At 38.8% G+C, this 13827-nt stretch overlaps 2 long non-coding RNA genes across 5 annotated transcripts in view; one reads left to right on the forward strand and one right to left on the reverse strand.

Annotated features, from left to right (window-relative positions):
• Positions 1 to 6170, reverse strand: part of LOC148163932 (uncharacterized) — a 152918-nt gene extending 146748 nt beyond the window's left edge. Inside the window, exon 1 of one of the 2 annotated variants that reach the window (XR_015768635.1) lies at positions 5956 to 6170. This is a non-coding gene — a long non-coding RNA (uncharacterized LOC148163932). Of the gene's footprint in view, positions 1 to 5951 lie in introns of both variants that reach the window. The other variant, XR_015768634.1, reaches the window with a different exon arrangement.
• Positions 6171 to 12248: 6078 nt separating this feature from the next.
• LOC114221458 (uncharacterized) overlaps positions 12249 to 13827 on the forward strand; it is a 48178-nt gene continuing 46599 nt past the window's right edge. The window contains exon 1 of one of the 3 annotated variants that reach the window (XR_003611736.2): positions 12249 to 12334. This is a non-coding gene — a long non-coding RNA (uncharacterized LOC114221458). Of the gene's footprint in view, positions 12353 to 13827 lie in introns of all 3 variants that reach the window. The other 2 variants (XR_015768637.1, XR_015768636.1) reach the window with 2 other exon arrangements.

The raw sequence follows: 13827 nt of genomic DNA on the forward strand, positions 1-13827 counted from the left end.
TTGACTTTGGACCAAACATCACTATTACTAACTCAGACCTGAGACACTTCTTCTGGTATATAACATTATTTAATAGATTTCAAATACTCAAAATTGGAATTTCTTTAACCTGATCATACATCAGAATCATGAAGTTTTTAAAAAATATGGATTCTGAAAAAAACATAACCTTGGGATTGGCAAAGATTTCTAAAATAATAAACAGAGAGTATTAAATATAGAGCTAAAATAGGTAAGTTGGACAACATAATTCATAATTAAGAACTTCTGTTAATCAAAAGTCACCACTGGGGAATAAAAAAGAGAAGTCACAGTAGAAGACATTTTCAATGCATATAAAGTCAAAGAATTAATACAAATAAGTAAGAAGAGAGACCACCAGTACAAAAGTAGGCAAAAGATTTGATCAGAGTTTTTACAAAGGAAGGCTATCCAAATGATCAAAACTATGAAAAGGTTCTCAACATTCATGACAGAAACTCAAATTAAAATCATGATGAGATGCCACTAACACCCACTAAGACAGCTAAAATTAAGAAGATTTATATTACCAAGAGTGGGGAAGGATGTAAAGCAACTGGACTCTTGTTTACTGTTGCGAGTAAATTGGTAGATCCACTTTGGAAAACTGACCATATCTGCTAAAGCTGAACACATGCATACCATCTGACTGAGCAGTTGTGTTCCGAGGTATAGACTCAACAGAAACGCATATATTTTCACCAAAAGATATACACAAGAATGTTCACAGCAGTACTATTTATATAAGGAAAAAAAACTAAAAAAAGTCAACTACAGAGAAATGGATTAATAAATTATGGTACACTCCTACAATAGAATAAGGAAATGGGAATGAACAACTACCATAGAAAATAAGATGTATGAATCTTGTAAACGAAGATTCCAAGCAAAAGAAGCCAGAAACAATGCATACTGTATGAACCTATTTACATATTTACATAAAGTTCATAAACACACCAAGATAATCTATGGGGTTAGAGGTCAGGATTGTGATTATTTGGGGGAAGACAGTACCCGGGATGCAGTAAGGGACAGAGCTAGTAATGTTCTATGTCTTGTTCCAGGAATATGGGTTACATGAGTGTTTACACTTTGTGATGATTATTTGAACTATATGCATTTAATTTCATGAACTTTTCAATGTGTTATTCTTTAACAAGAAGTTTACCTAAAAAAAAGTACATTTCCCTGGGGCTTTTCTTCAGGCCTAGTGAATCAGCAACTTCTGGGTTAGAGCCCAGGGAATTTTGTTATTAAAATATCCCCGTTATTCTGATAAACAATTAGTTTGGGCAACAACCAAGAGTGACTCCTGGAAGAGCAAAATATTAAACTAAAAATTTAAGGCCAGGAGATTTATTTCACACAGAGATATTTCTAGATATTCTAGAAAACAAGTAGACCAGTGAAGGGTGCACTTCACTCATAAAAAGTCACATGCCCTGCCTAGGTGAGCAGACAGAGAATACAGATGATGTGGGTCCCCACTTCAGGCCAGTTAAGTGCCACCTGCCCTCTCCCTCAACTGCAGACCACAGCTCCATTGTGGGGAAAACAGTACAGCTGTGGAATGTCACCAGAGAGCCCCTTTACCCACATTCCTGTCCTGATGAGTCATTCAGTAAATACAGTAAATAACCTTTGTGTCGAATCTCAGCCCCTGAAATCACAGAGCAGACCCATTCAGTTCAGGGGGAAAAAATCCTTCCTTCCCTCCTTCTGTGGTGGAGGTAACTCTGTCGTCAGCTCCAGGAGTCTCTCCGTGCCAAGTGAGAGAGTTATGGGGTTTCCGGTAAAGAGAAGTTCACTTGTTTGGATCAAGTTAGACTGATGTGAATTTTGAAAAGGCTGAACGATTTTGTAATGCTATCTGTTTAACATTGCTGCACTATGTTATCCTGACAAAGAGCTGGGCAAAGGCTTAAAATAAAATCAACCAGTTTCAGTGCTCCTGGGTGGCTCAGTCGCTAGGCGTCTGCCTTCAGCTCAGGTCATGATCCCAAGAGCCCTGCACTGGGCTCCCTGCTGGGCGGGAAGCCTGCTTCTCCCTCTCCCACTCTTCCTGCTTGTGTTCCCTCTCTCGCTGTCTCTGTCTCTGTCAAATAAATAAATAAAATCTAAAAATAAATAAATAAATAAGTAAATAAATAAATAAATAAAATAAAATAAAATAAAATAAAATAAAATAAAATAAAATCAACCAGTTTCAACTCTTCCAGGTTGGGAGAAGACAAAGGTCCATGAACATACTAGTCATTAAGATGTTCTTTCTTCCAGAAAAATGACAAAACCATCATGATATGTGCTTTATTGTTGGGCTGAACTGGATTTAATCCCAGCACTGCTAACTACTATACTTATGACCTTCCTAAGTCTCAGTTCACTCTTTAGTAAAGTAAGTATAATCAAACCTATTTTAGAGAATTATGTCAAAATTAAAAGAGATTTGTATAAACTACTTAGCATAGTCCTAGCACATAGTAAAGGCTCACTAAACAGAAGTTATTATTATTGGTAGTGGTATTTTGCAAAAGCACTGAGGCTCAAATAAGGTTGTTCTAATCCTAGTCACTAAGAAAAGTGAATGAAAAATACTGAATTAGTAAAGCTTCCTTGTAGATCTCTGATCTAGTTCACTCAAAACACTGCTGGCAAAATCAGTATTTTGTCTTGCATTTATCTTGTCACCTTGAGGGTTTATTCTTTATTCTTGAAAATGAAAACAATGGGCTATTTTGAAGAAAATTGCCAGGTGAACCATTTTAATTGCTGACTTTTTGATTTTATATAGATGAATTCCCCATTTATTTCTTCAACCTAAACCTTCTCCCTAACACCCAAGCTGATTTATCCATCTGTCTAACTCAACAGCTTATACTCAACTTAGTATATCCTAAATTCTTGATATCCTGTTCTTTTGCTGTTTTTCAAACTTGCATTTCCCCCAGTCTTTTCATCCCATGAGTGGCTCCACTCTTTACCCTAGGAAGTCAGTGAAAAAGCCGAGTCATCCTTAACTTCCTCTCTTTTTCTGATACTCAGTGTATAATTCATCAAGCCATTATTATCTCTTACCTGGTATAGCTGATGCTGTTCTGCACTGCCCAGAGAGCTGCCTTTAGAATCAAAGTATGCATTCCACGTTATTTCCAGGGAAGTGCTGTGCAGGGAGCATCAGTCATCCCATCATTGGCCACCCCAACACTGGCACAATGTGTATATTAATGGAATAGCCAGGGTCACAAGAATGGAGGCTATGCGTGGGCTCAACAGTGTAGAATTCCATTCATCGAGGCTGGTTTGCCTACTATTGCCACTGAATTCCTAGTCTGCCAGCAATAAAGACCAGATCTGAGCTCCTAAGATGGCACCATCCCTCGATGAGACAAATCAATCACAGGCTGGCAAGTTAACAGCATTGGTTCCCTCCCATCTAGAAAGGGGTATGATTCCCTTGAGTCGAATTAACTCATAATCTGGTTACATGTTTCTTTCCTGCCTGCATGGCCTCAGCCAATACCACAGTCAAAGGCTTAGAGAGAGTCTGATCTATCAACCTGGCATCCAATATCACATGGTATCAGACCAGGGAATCCACTATACAGCATCGGAGTTCTAGCCGTGACACAATGACCATAAAATATGCTTTATTGTTGGGCTGAAGTTAATTAAACCCCAGAATTGCTAATTACTACACTTGTGACCAAGGGATCCACCAGACCTATCACATGTCACGGAACCCAGAAACTTGAGAGGACTATGGACAGTCCTTGTAAAGGTGCAACTCTGGTGCCAGCTTGCAGATAAGGAAGAAGTATGTACCTTAAATCAACAGTCATTATATGGTATCATATAACAAAAAAGGAGAATATGTGGATTTAGGGACCACATGATAGTAGTAAGTGTAGTTCTGCTTCCCTTCACTCCCAGCGACCCAGTGAGAAATTTGTGTTTTCCATCAATTCAACCATAGGTTTTGTGGATCTGGAGGTCATGTTTCCCACAGAAAGAATATTTCTACCAGGGAAATGGTTTTATTAAACCTTAAGGTATGGCCACTATTCAGTCAGTTTGGGCTCCTTGGTCAACAGACCAGTAGGCAAGGAAAGAAATCAGTACCCTAGCAGAGGTAACTGAACCTGACTGTCAGAAAGAAGTAGGCTGTTTGACCACAGTGAAGTCAGGGGAGAATACACTTGACACCTACATGACCCACAGGGCACCTCTTGGTTCTACTCTGCCCCATTTTGACAGTAAACAGTCAAGGACAGCAGAAGGGCATGATGACTAGGGCTCACACCCCTAGTAATGAGGTCTGGGGCACCCCACCACATAAACTACTAGTATCAGCCAAGTGTGGAGAATGTAGAATGTATATAGTAAGGAGGGTGAATTTCACAGTTGTAGCCATGAGACCAGTCTTTTCCCCAGAAAAAGAAACAGATCAGAATCCTGGAGAAATCGTTGCTGGATGCACTAAAGAAATAGGAAGCAAGTGGATATGGATGACACAAGGGGTAGACTGGTATTGATACCCAGAGGCCCCTTTATATTGGTAGCATGCATTCCCCTCCTTGCTGGAAGTGTGGCTTGCTGACAGTTCATGACTTAGTCCCTTTTCAGAAATCAGCTTTCATTAAAGGGAGCTGTCTCACTCAAGGTTATGCCCCTTCCCCAGGGGCAGCCAACATCTAATAATTGTTTGATGAGGGATACAAAACCCCAAACCCCCTTTGCCTCAATTCCAGACATTTCTGAAGGTCCAACCCTGCTGCTGGTGGGATTGGCTGAGCCCTTTGCTGCAAGGGAGTCACAGTTCAAGTTCTCCTCTGACCAGTCCTGCCTCCTTACCCCCTTACACATGCTGTTTCTGAACACACTTCCCTATAAATCACCTGCACTCAATCTATCCCTGAAAGTCTATTTCCTGTCTGATATGAGGCTTATTGCAAAAACCTCCTATGTGGTTTCCTTCTTCTACTCTTGCTCCCTCAAGTCTTTCCTCAATTCAGAAGCCAAAATGATCCTCAAATATAAGTCAGATAATGTGTTCCCTCTGCCTGGAGTGCTCTTCCTCCAGTATACATATTCTATCCAACCTTCTGTCATGTGGATCTTTGGTCAACGTCATCTTATCAGAGGGAACTTCTATGTCTACCCTAACAAAACTGTACTCCATCCTTATCTGCTCTACTTTTCTCCATAGCCCTTACCACTATTCTATTAGCATCATTCTATTATTGATTGGTTGCTGATTGATGATTTTTTTTTTGTCTTTCTTTCCCATTATACTGTTACACCCAGGCAAACAAGGATTTTTCCTTTTCTATCCAGTACCTAGAACAGTATCTGCTTATGTTAGGAAACATTCAGCATCAATGGATAAACTAATGGATGAATAAATAGTACACTATGAGTCCACATATCCAAGCACACAGGTGTTCCAAACAAAAGAATAAGACAATCTAAAACAATGGTGACAATAACCCTGTGTGGTAGGCAATCTCAGTCCAAACTTGGGCCATTCATAGGAGTGGGGCATTGTGGACTCAGATCTTTTGATAGTCTTCAGAAGCTAATGAAGAGTCCAAATGATTCAGTTAAAACACAAAAGTCTTTTAATGTGTCTGGTGCTTCATTTCTGCTGAGCTTTGTGAAAGGACAGATTGAATTTTGATGTTTATTGTTGCTTGTTTTTTTATTGTTTTGTTGTTGTTTTTTTATTACAATGCCCAACATATGCTTACACCTGTTAGTTAATAAACAGGACATGAGCCATTTTGTCTAAAATCTCTAGCTTCCACATTAATGAAGTTAAAGGCATTGAGAGAGCTCAGACAAGCATTGTATTACTCAGGGTTCAGTGCAAAATAACTGGAAACAGTTCCACATATTTAAACAGAAGAGATTTCATACAGAGTAACAGGTACCTACAAAATCCTTGCAAGGACCAGAAGACAGAGATCACTTTGCGCCCAGGTAACATCCTCACGAAAATGCTGAGTTCTGGAAAAAGCTGCTGCTGCTTCCACTGTTGTTCGTGCCATATCTACCTGACTCTCACAGATCAGTCAGCTGATCCTGGAATGTGGAGTCCAGCTTCCAAAAATGCTCTTCCTCCCCTGACTTTGCCTGCTAGCAGAAGGCTGACAGCCCTTGGGCTCTCCCGGTACTGAGTGAGCACATTTCACTGGTAGAATTATATCATATCCAGGACTTAGCTGTGCATTACTCTGCAAAATACCACTTTTAGCCTTCCAAATATAAGTAGATAAAAGAAAGAATAGGAATGGCTGTGCAACAGATATCATCCAGCAGATGTGCTAATGGGGGAAACTCCAAAAGGGGAAGTTCCCCTGTTCTGCAAGTAGCTAGTTCAGAACCGGGATGGCTTTATTTTGGAAGAGAGAAGAAAATTCTATCAACAGCAATAACTTTCGTGTAATAAGTGCTTACTTTGTGCTTGGCACCATACAAAGCACTTAACATTCATCATCTCATCTACCCATCTCAGGAACTCTATAAAGCTAGTATTAATATTATTTCCATTTTATAGATGAGAAATCAAAGTTACCCATCTCAGGAACTCTATAAAGCTAGTACTATTATTTCCATTTTATAGATGAGAAAATCACAAATCCATTTATAGATGAGAAAATCAAAGTTTCAGAGGTGTGCCAAGGACATACAAATCATAAAAAGCAAGAGCAAAGGTGGGATATAAACTCAATGTCAAAGTTCTTAACCACTAGGCAGTATCACTCCCAACACCAGGTTACACCACCTATTCCATCAACACAAACACACTTCACCATCTGTAGCCTCTTCTCCCTCCCTCCCTCCCTCCTCCTCCACCACCCCCTCCTCCTCTTTCCCTCCCTTTGCATTAGCTCTCCTGCTTTCTCACTTTCTCACTCTCACCTTTGCTCTAGCTTTCAGCAAGTGACCCCTTCTTATGGATGCATGTATCTATACCTCTACTTATTCACTATCATCATGGGGCTCAGTAGTAAAATCCATACTTATGAAGTTTCACTACTCTAAAGAGATTACATCATTTCCAAAGATAAGCTGCATAAGGAAGGTCTGAAAATCCTTTGAGAAAAGGCACAATTCTTCAGATGACAGAAGTGAGATCCTGTGGGAAATACCAGTATCCCTAGTAGGAAAATTTATAAAACATTTCAAAATTCTCTTAGTCATGCATCAGGGAGTCTTGAGAAAGACCAGTCACTGTGGCTATTTTTAATCTTTACTAAGAAAATTTAAACACTCCTATATTTGTTTTGTGGTTTCCTAGGTTATCTTTTCCAGAGGTCATTCTGGATTGTAATTAAGGGCGGATGAACTAGAAGGGAACACAGATGAAGCAGAATGACATGCACATTCTCTTTCTGCTGAGAAATCCCTGGGTCATATTAAAAAGCAAAATGGCAGGGCTTGGCATTGTTGTAGTGAATGTGTACTAAGCATAGACTCTTCTGTGCTGCTACCTAATTTCATCCTCACACAAATCCTATACATAGTAATGACTTTGTTTAATTAGACCAAACCAAGGTTTAATAACTTGTCCATATTCATACTGACAGAAGGTGGCAGAGCCAGGATCTGAACACAGATCTCTGGGTTCTTCTTACTGAATCACCTCTACCCCCACATTCCAGACTTTCCTTTGCTGGAACTTCTATTTTCTGTTCTTATTCAACTTAAAACTAGTCACAAGCAAAGAAATGAAACCATCTTATACCATACACAAAAATTAACTCAAAATGAATTAAAGACTTGAAAAAAAGACCTAAAACCATAAAATTCCTAGAAGAAAAACATAAGCAGTAAGCTCCTTGACAGTGGTCTTAATGATTGATGTTTTTGTGGATCAGACTCCAAAGGCAAGGGAAACAAAAGCAAAAATAAACAAACTGGACCACATTAACTAAGAAATTTCTTCCCAGAAAAGGAAACTATCATTAAAATGAAAAGGCAATCTACTAAATGAAATAAGATATTTGCAAATCACATATCCAATAAGTGGTGAATTTCCAAATTATATAAAGAACTCATAAAACTCAACAACCATAAACAACCTGATGACAAAATGGGCATAGGATCTGAAGAGATATTTCTCCAAAGAAGACATACAGATGGTCATCAGGCACATGAAAATATATTCAACATCATCAATTATTAGAGAAATTGCAAACCAAAACCACAATGAGGTATTACCTCATACCTGTTAGAAAATCCATTATCAAAAAGACAAGAAATAACAAGTGTTAGAGAAGATACAGAGAAAAGTGAACCCTCGTATACTGCTGGTGGAATTGTAAATTGGTGCAGCCACTATAGAAAACAGTAGGGAGGTTCCTCAAAAACTTAAGAATAGAACTAACATATGATCCAGCTATTTCACTAGTAGGTATTTATCTAAAGAATACTAAAACACTAATTTGAAAAGATATATATACCTGCATGTTCACTACAACATTATTTACAATAGCTAAGATACGGAATATGGAAACAACCTAAACGTCCATTGACAGATGGGTGGATAAAGATGTGATACACACAAACACACTGCAATACCATCCAGCCATAAAAAAAGAATGAAATCTTGCCATTTGCAACAACATGGACGGAATTTGAGGGTATTATGGTAAGTGAAATAAGCCAAAGGAGAAAGACAAATACTGTTTTCACTCATATAGGGAATCTAAAAAAAAAAATCCAAAACAAATGAACAAAGAAAACAAAAACAAAACTCAGAGATACAGAGAACAGATTGGTGATTACCAGAGGAGAAGGGGATTGAGGGATGGGTAAAAGGGTGAAGGGGCTCAACTGTAGAATGACAGATGGTAACCAGACTTTTGGGAGTAATCACTTTGTAGTGTATGCAGATGTCAAAGTATAATGTTGTACACCAAAACTTATATAATAAAAATAATATTCCATATGTCTTCTAGGCAGAAATCCAGTCCATGACAGCTTGGTCATAATTAATTTGAGGATGTGTATTGTGTCTTATTGCAATAAATGTGTCTATTGTAATAAATATACGAACTCCAAAGTGCTTACAAAAAATCCTGATATAGCTCATGAAGCAATGTGTACATTTATGTAACTGTGTATCTGTGTCTATGTGTGTGTTTAATATAATATTACTGCCATATAGGTATTGAAATGGTTATTTCACTAGTGGTGTTTGTCAGAATAAATGAATTTCTTTTTAAAAGGAAAAAGAGCCTTGAACAAATTTTTTTTATATATCAGTCTGAAACATATTAGGAATAAAACAGATCAATACTGTGGCTGGATCAACACTGGAAAATCCCCCCTCCCCAAAGGAGGAACACCTTTATAAGTGAATAAACACAGCAAGAGTTTTATAAAACCTCAAGGTATGACAATCACCCAGTCACATCAAGTACCTTGGCCAAGAGACCAGCAGGCAGGGAAAGGAATCACCACCCTACTAGGCATAAATGAACCTGGTAGGGCTGCTCTACCACAGTGGAGTCAGGGAAGAATACATTTGGCATCTAGATGATCCAGAGGATATCTCTTGGTTTTCCTCTGCCCCATTTCAACAGTGCATAAACAAAGACAGCAGAAAGGCATGATGAGCAGGATCTTAACACTAATGTCGCCTAAAAAAAAAATTTATAGAGTTGTGGGTAATTAGCAGCAGTTAGAACAAAGACTGGCACAAGAAAGTGCCACGGTTGGAGATGGGTAACATAGGACAATCCATAAATAGCAACTTAGGAGTGTTTCCTTCTGATTATGGCCACTTTTAAGGGGTCTCTGGCTATCAGCATATGAACCTTACTCAGATTCCCCTAATTTTGGTCATAAAGATGAGAAGAGGCTGTTAACTCATAATTGTTTCTGGACATTGCTGGAGTTTGTATATCTCTTGTGGTCTGCTTCAAAAGCCAGAACCAATGAGAACTAATGTGTAGGTCTGTGCTCTCATATCACTGAACTCTCCCCACCTGAACCTGGTTCACACTTTTTTCACATTTTAAATTCAGCAACCTATTGTAGGAACTTGAGAAGCAGCTTGAGGATTTTACTTACTTGTAAGCAAGTAGTCTTCTCTTGACTGTTAAGGTGACAACCAAGGGGCAATATTCCACAAAATACCTTTTCTATTGTGCCTCTCAATAACATAGCTTGCATTAAAAACCAAAAACAAATGAATAAGTGAATAAGTAAGTGATGACTTGCTCTCTCATACCTGGCTGAGAATTCCATTTCCCAAGTGGTAGGAGGGAACTCATTGTTTTCAAAGGGTCAGGAATAAGCATTTTAATACGTTGATTTATTCAATAATTGATTCATTCCTTCATATTCAGTAAGTGTCTGCTATTTGTCAAGTATTGTGCTACAGGTTAGAGATCAAATATAAATATGGCCTACTTGTACCCTTGAGAAATTGAAAATTAAGTAAAAGAATCACAAAGAGTACTATTTATAGACTAAGTGCTACTGCAGAATAATACACATTTTTATTTCTAAATACGACAGGCTATTAAGATTAAGGAAGACAAAACAGAGAAGCTGGTAATTGAGCTGGGCTCTACATATATAATGACTAGGTGAATACTAGGTAAAAATGAGGAGGAAGGCCATTCCAAGAGAAGTCTATCATGAAAGTTGTGTCTGGGAAGCATATGGTTAGAGCAGAGGGGTGCGGATGAGTGGCTGAGTGAAGCGCACACCAGTTTCATGTATAGTTTATGTTCTGCAGGCAATGGGGGTCCACAGGAGCCTGATGTGATGATATATGTGTTCTCACCTTCTGTGTAGCTAACCTCTAAATGGTCTCTCCCTACCAGACTAGCTACATTAAGCCTTTACTATGTATGTTCTTCCTAACAACAAAATTTACTATGTATGTTCTTAACTGTGGCCAGGGCCCAAAGTTGACATCTTTTTCTCTCTCCTTTCCTGATGAATAATTCCTGTCTCTAACTTAACCGTCACTCTCTGTTAATAACACAAATCTTATCACTTCTCTGCATCTAACAGTCATTCTGAGTCTCTTTTCCCCACAACCTACAGGATCATCTCCATTGGAACGTATGATGGCTTTGTGATTGGCAAACTTGGCTAGGACGAACTGTGTTCCCCACACTCCTTTCTAGTATGTTTCTGATTAGGGGAGGCTACAAGGAGAGCCGGCTGGCGGGGGAGGGAGGGAGACAGCAGCCATTTTGCTGTGTACACACATACCTTCTCCCAGTTATTCCATCTAACTACTCAAACTGTAGCCTAGATACTGCAGGGAAGGGATTTTACAGATGTAATTAAATTCCCAAATCAGTTGATTTGAGTTTATCAAAAGGAAGACTATCCTGGGGACATGGGTTGGGAGGGAGGCTCACTTAATTAGGTGGAAGCTTTCTTTTTTTAAACAAGTTTTTAATTTTAACTCCAGTATAGTTAACATACAGTGTTATATTAGTTTCAGGTGTACGGTATAGTGATTCAACAATTCTGTACACTACTCAGGGCTCATCATGATAGTGTACTCCAGTCCCCATCACCTACTGAACCCATCCCCCCTCCCACAACCATCAGTTTGTTCTCTATAGATAAAGAGTCTGTTGCTTGGTTTCTCTCTTTCTCTCTGTTCTTTCTCCCTATGTTCATTTGTTTTGTTTCTTAAATTTCATATGTGAATGAAATCATATGGTTTTTCTTTCTCTGACTTATTTTGTATAGCGTTTTTTCTAGATCCATCCATGTTGTTGGAAATGGAAAGATTTCATTCTTTCTTATGGCTGAATAATATACCACCTTTTCATTATCCATTCATCTATTAATGGATACTTGGGCTGCTTCCTTCCATAATTTAGCTATTGCAAATAATGCTGCAATAAACATAGGGGTGCATGTATCCCTCTGAATTAGCGGTTTTGTATTTTTTTGGTAAATACCCAGTAGTGTGACTACTGCATTGCAGGGCAGCTCTAGTTTTAACTTTTTGAGGAAACTCCATACTGCTTTTCACAATGACTGCACCAGTTTGCAATCCCACCAACAGTGCACAAGAGTTACTTTTTCTCCACATCCTCACCAACATTTGCTGTTTCTTGTGTGGTGAAAGCACTTTAAAGAGGGAATAGGCCTTCCCGGGAGATCAGCAACACCAAGCATGCCTGCATGCTTTCCCTTCCTCTGGACTTCCCCTTCCTGTGGACTTCAAGCTTCAGCTGGAGCTCATGGGATTTCTGCCTGCTTGTGATCTCCTCCTGAATGCCTGCTCCGTGGACTTTAGGCTTCCTTAGCCAGTCTCCACAACTGTGTAAGTCAATTCCATACAGTAAGTAATATATATTTATAATTATATATGTATAAAATTATGAGATTCACATGTCTATATATTTATATGTATACATGTATGTACATATGCACATACAAATATAGGAATGATGATATATACGGATGTGAGAGCTATATCTCTCTCTCCTACTGGTTCTACTTTTCTGGTGGAATGGTTGAATCCTGACTGGTACAGAATGTTCCACACTCACTTTCAATTATCCAGACTTCATGAGCCTTTTCCTTCTTCATCTAACTCATGGGCACAATTTCCTAGAATTTGAGAAACAAGGCCAGTTTTGTCACTTCTATCTTCTCAATAATAGCAGTAGCATCCCCTAAGTCCAAATAGTTTTCCTTTGAAGCCTCTCTCTTCTGTTCTAAACCGGGCTCTCCTTGTCTCATGCTGGAGATGGTTTTCCTACTTACCAAGATTCTTCCCTGTCTGCATCCACACTTGCTTTCAATATTGTCTGTCTAAAGGTCTCCTTGTATCTTACCACTTACTGCTCTTTTTTTCAAATGGGCATACCATTGCTTACAGGTTAAAACCTAAGGGCTTTTTTTTTTTTTCAGATGACATTTAAGGCTCTCAAAAAAATGATCTCATAAGTAACAGAGTAAAAATGATAGTCATAACAGAGTAAGCACTTCTATGCAAGGCAATCTGAGAAGTGATTTTTGCAAGTTATCTCATTTAGCACTCACCGTAATCCCATTAAATGGTTATAGTTATTAGCCTCATTTTACAGGTGCAGCACTGAGGCAGAAAGAGGGTAATTCACTTCCCAATTCATACATCAACTAAGTGGGGCATCAGGGATTTGAATCCCTGATCTGACTCCGGAGCCCACCACTCTCAATTCCCCACATGAATTCTGCATTCTAAACCAGCCTGGAGTCTCACTGAACTTGAATCTATGGTGTTCATTTTCTTACCTGTTCATCTAATTTCCCTGTAAGGGCCACATCTCCTCCCTGCTCTTCCTTCACCTACCCAACTCGTGGGTCTGATTTGGTCCACTTTCTCTAAATAACATTCACCCACTGCTACGAGCCATGCACATTTCATAGTTTTCTCAATGCCTTCCTCACTGATTTGGGTGAATACCTCTTTTCTCCATGTAGACTATGAAGGACCATGTTTACATTTCTTTTACACAGCTAAGGAGCTCTCCACAAAATGACATTTTATTAGTACAGCTGTGAAGGAAGAAACAAACACACACAAACACTGTTATCCCCGGAATATTAAAACCCTATTTGTCGAGTAGGTACCAGATAATTTGGATCTATTCATCCAGTTTTTAGGGTGACTGTTGAAAGTTTCTTCATGGACAAGGCAAAAGCAAATTTCCCTTATTTAATTAAAAGGCCTAAGCATGTATGTTCTGACTAATTTGATGGTCTTGTGAAAGAGCTGGAAGTAAAAATTCAAAATTTCCATAAGTGTGTCTGATTAGTGGGAGCCTTGCT

This window comes from Eumetopias jubatus, unplaced genomic scaffold (assembly GCF_037043125.1).
Source record: "Eumetopias jubatus isolate StellerSeaLion01/CBP00866 unplaced genomic scaffold, mEumJub1_p1.0 scaffold_7, whole genome shotgun sequence".
NCBI classification, from domain to species: Eukaryota; Metazoa; Chordata; class Mammalia; order Carnivora; family Otariidae; genus Eumetopias; species Eumetopias jubatus.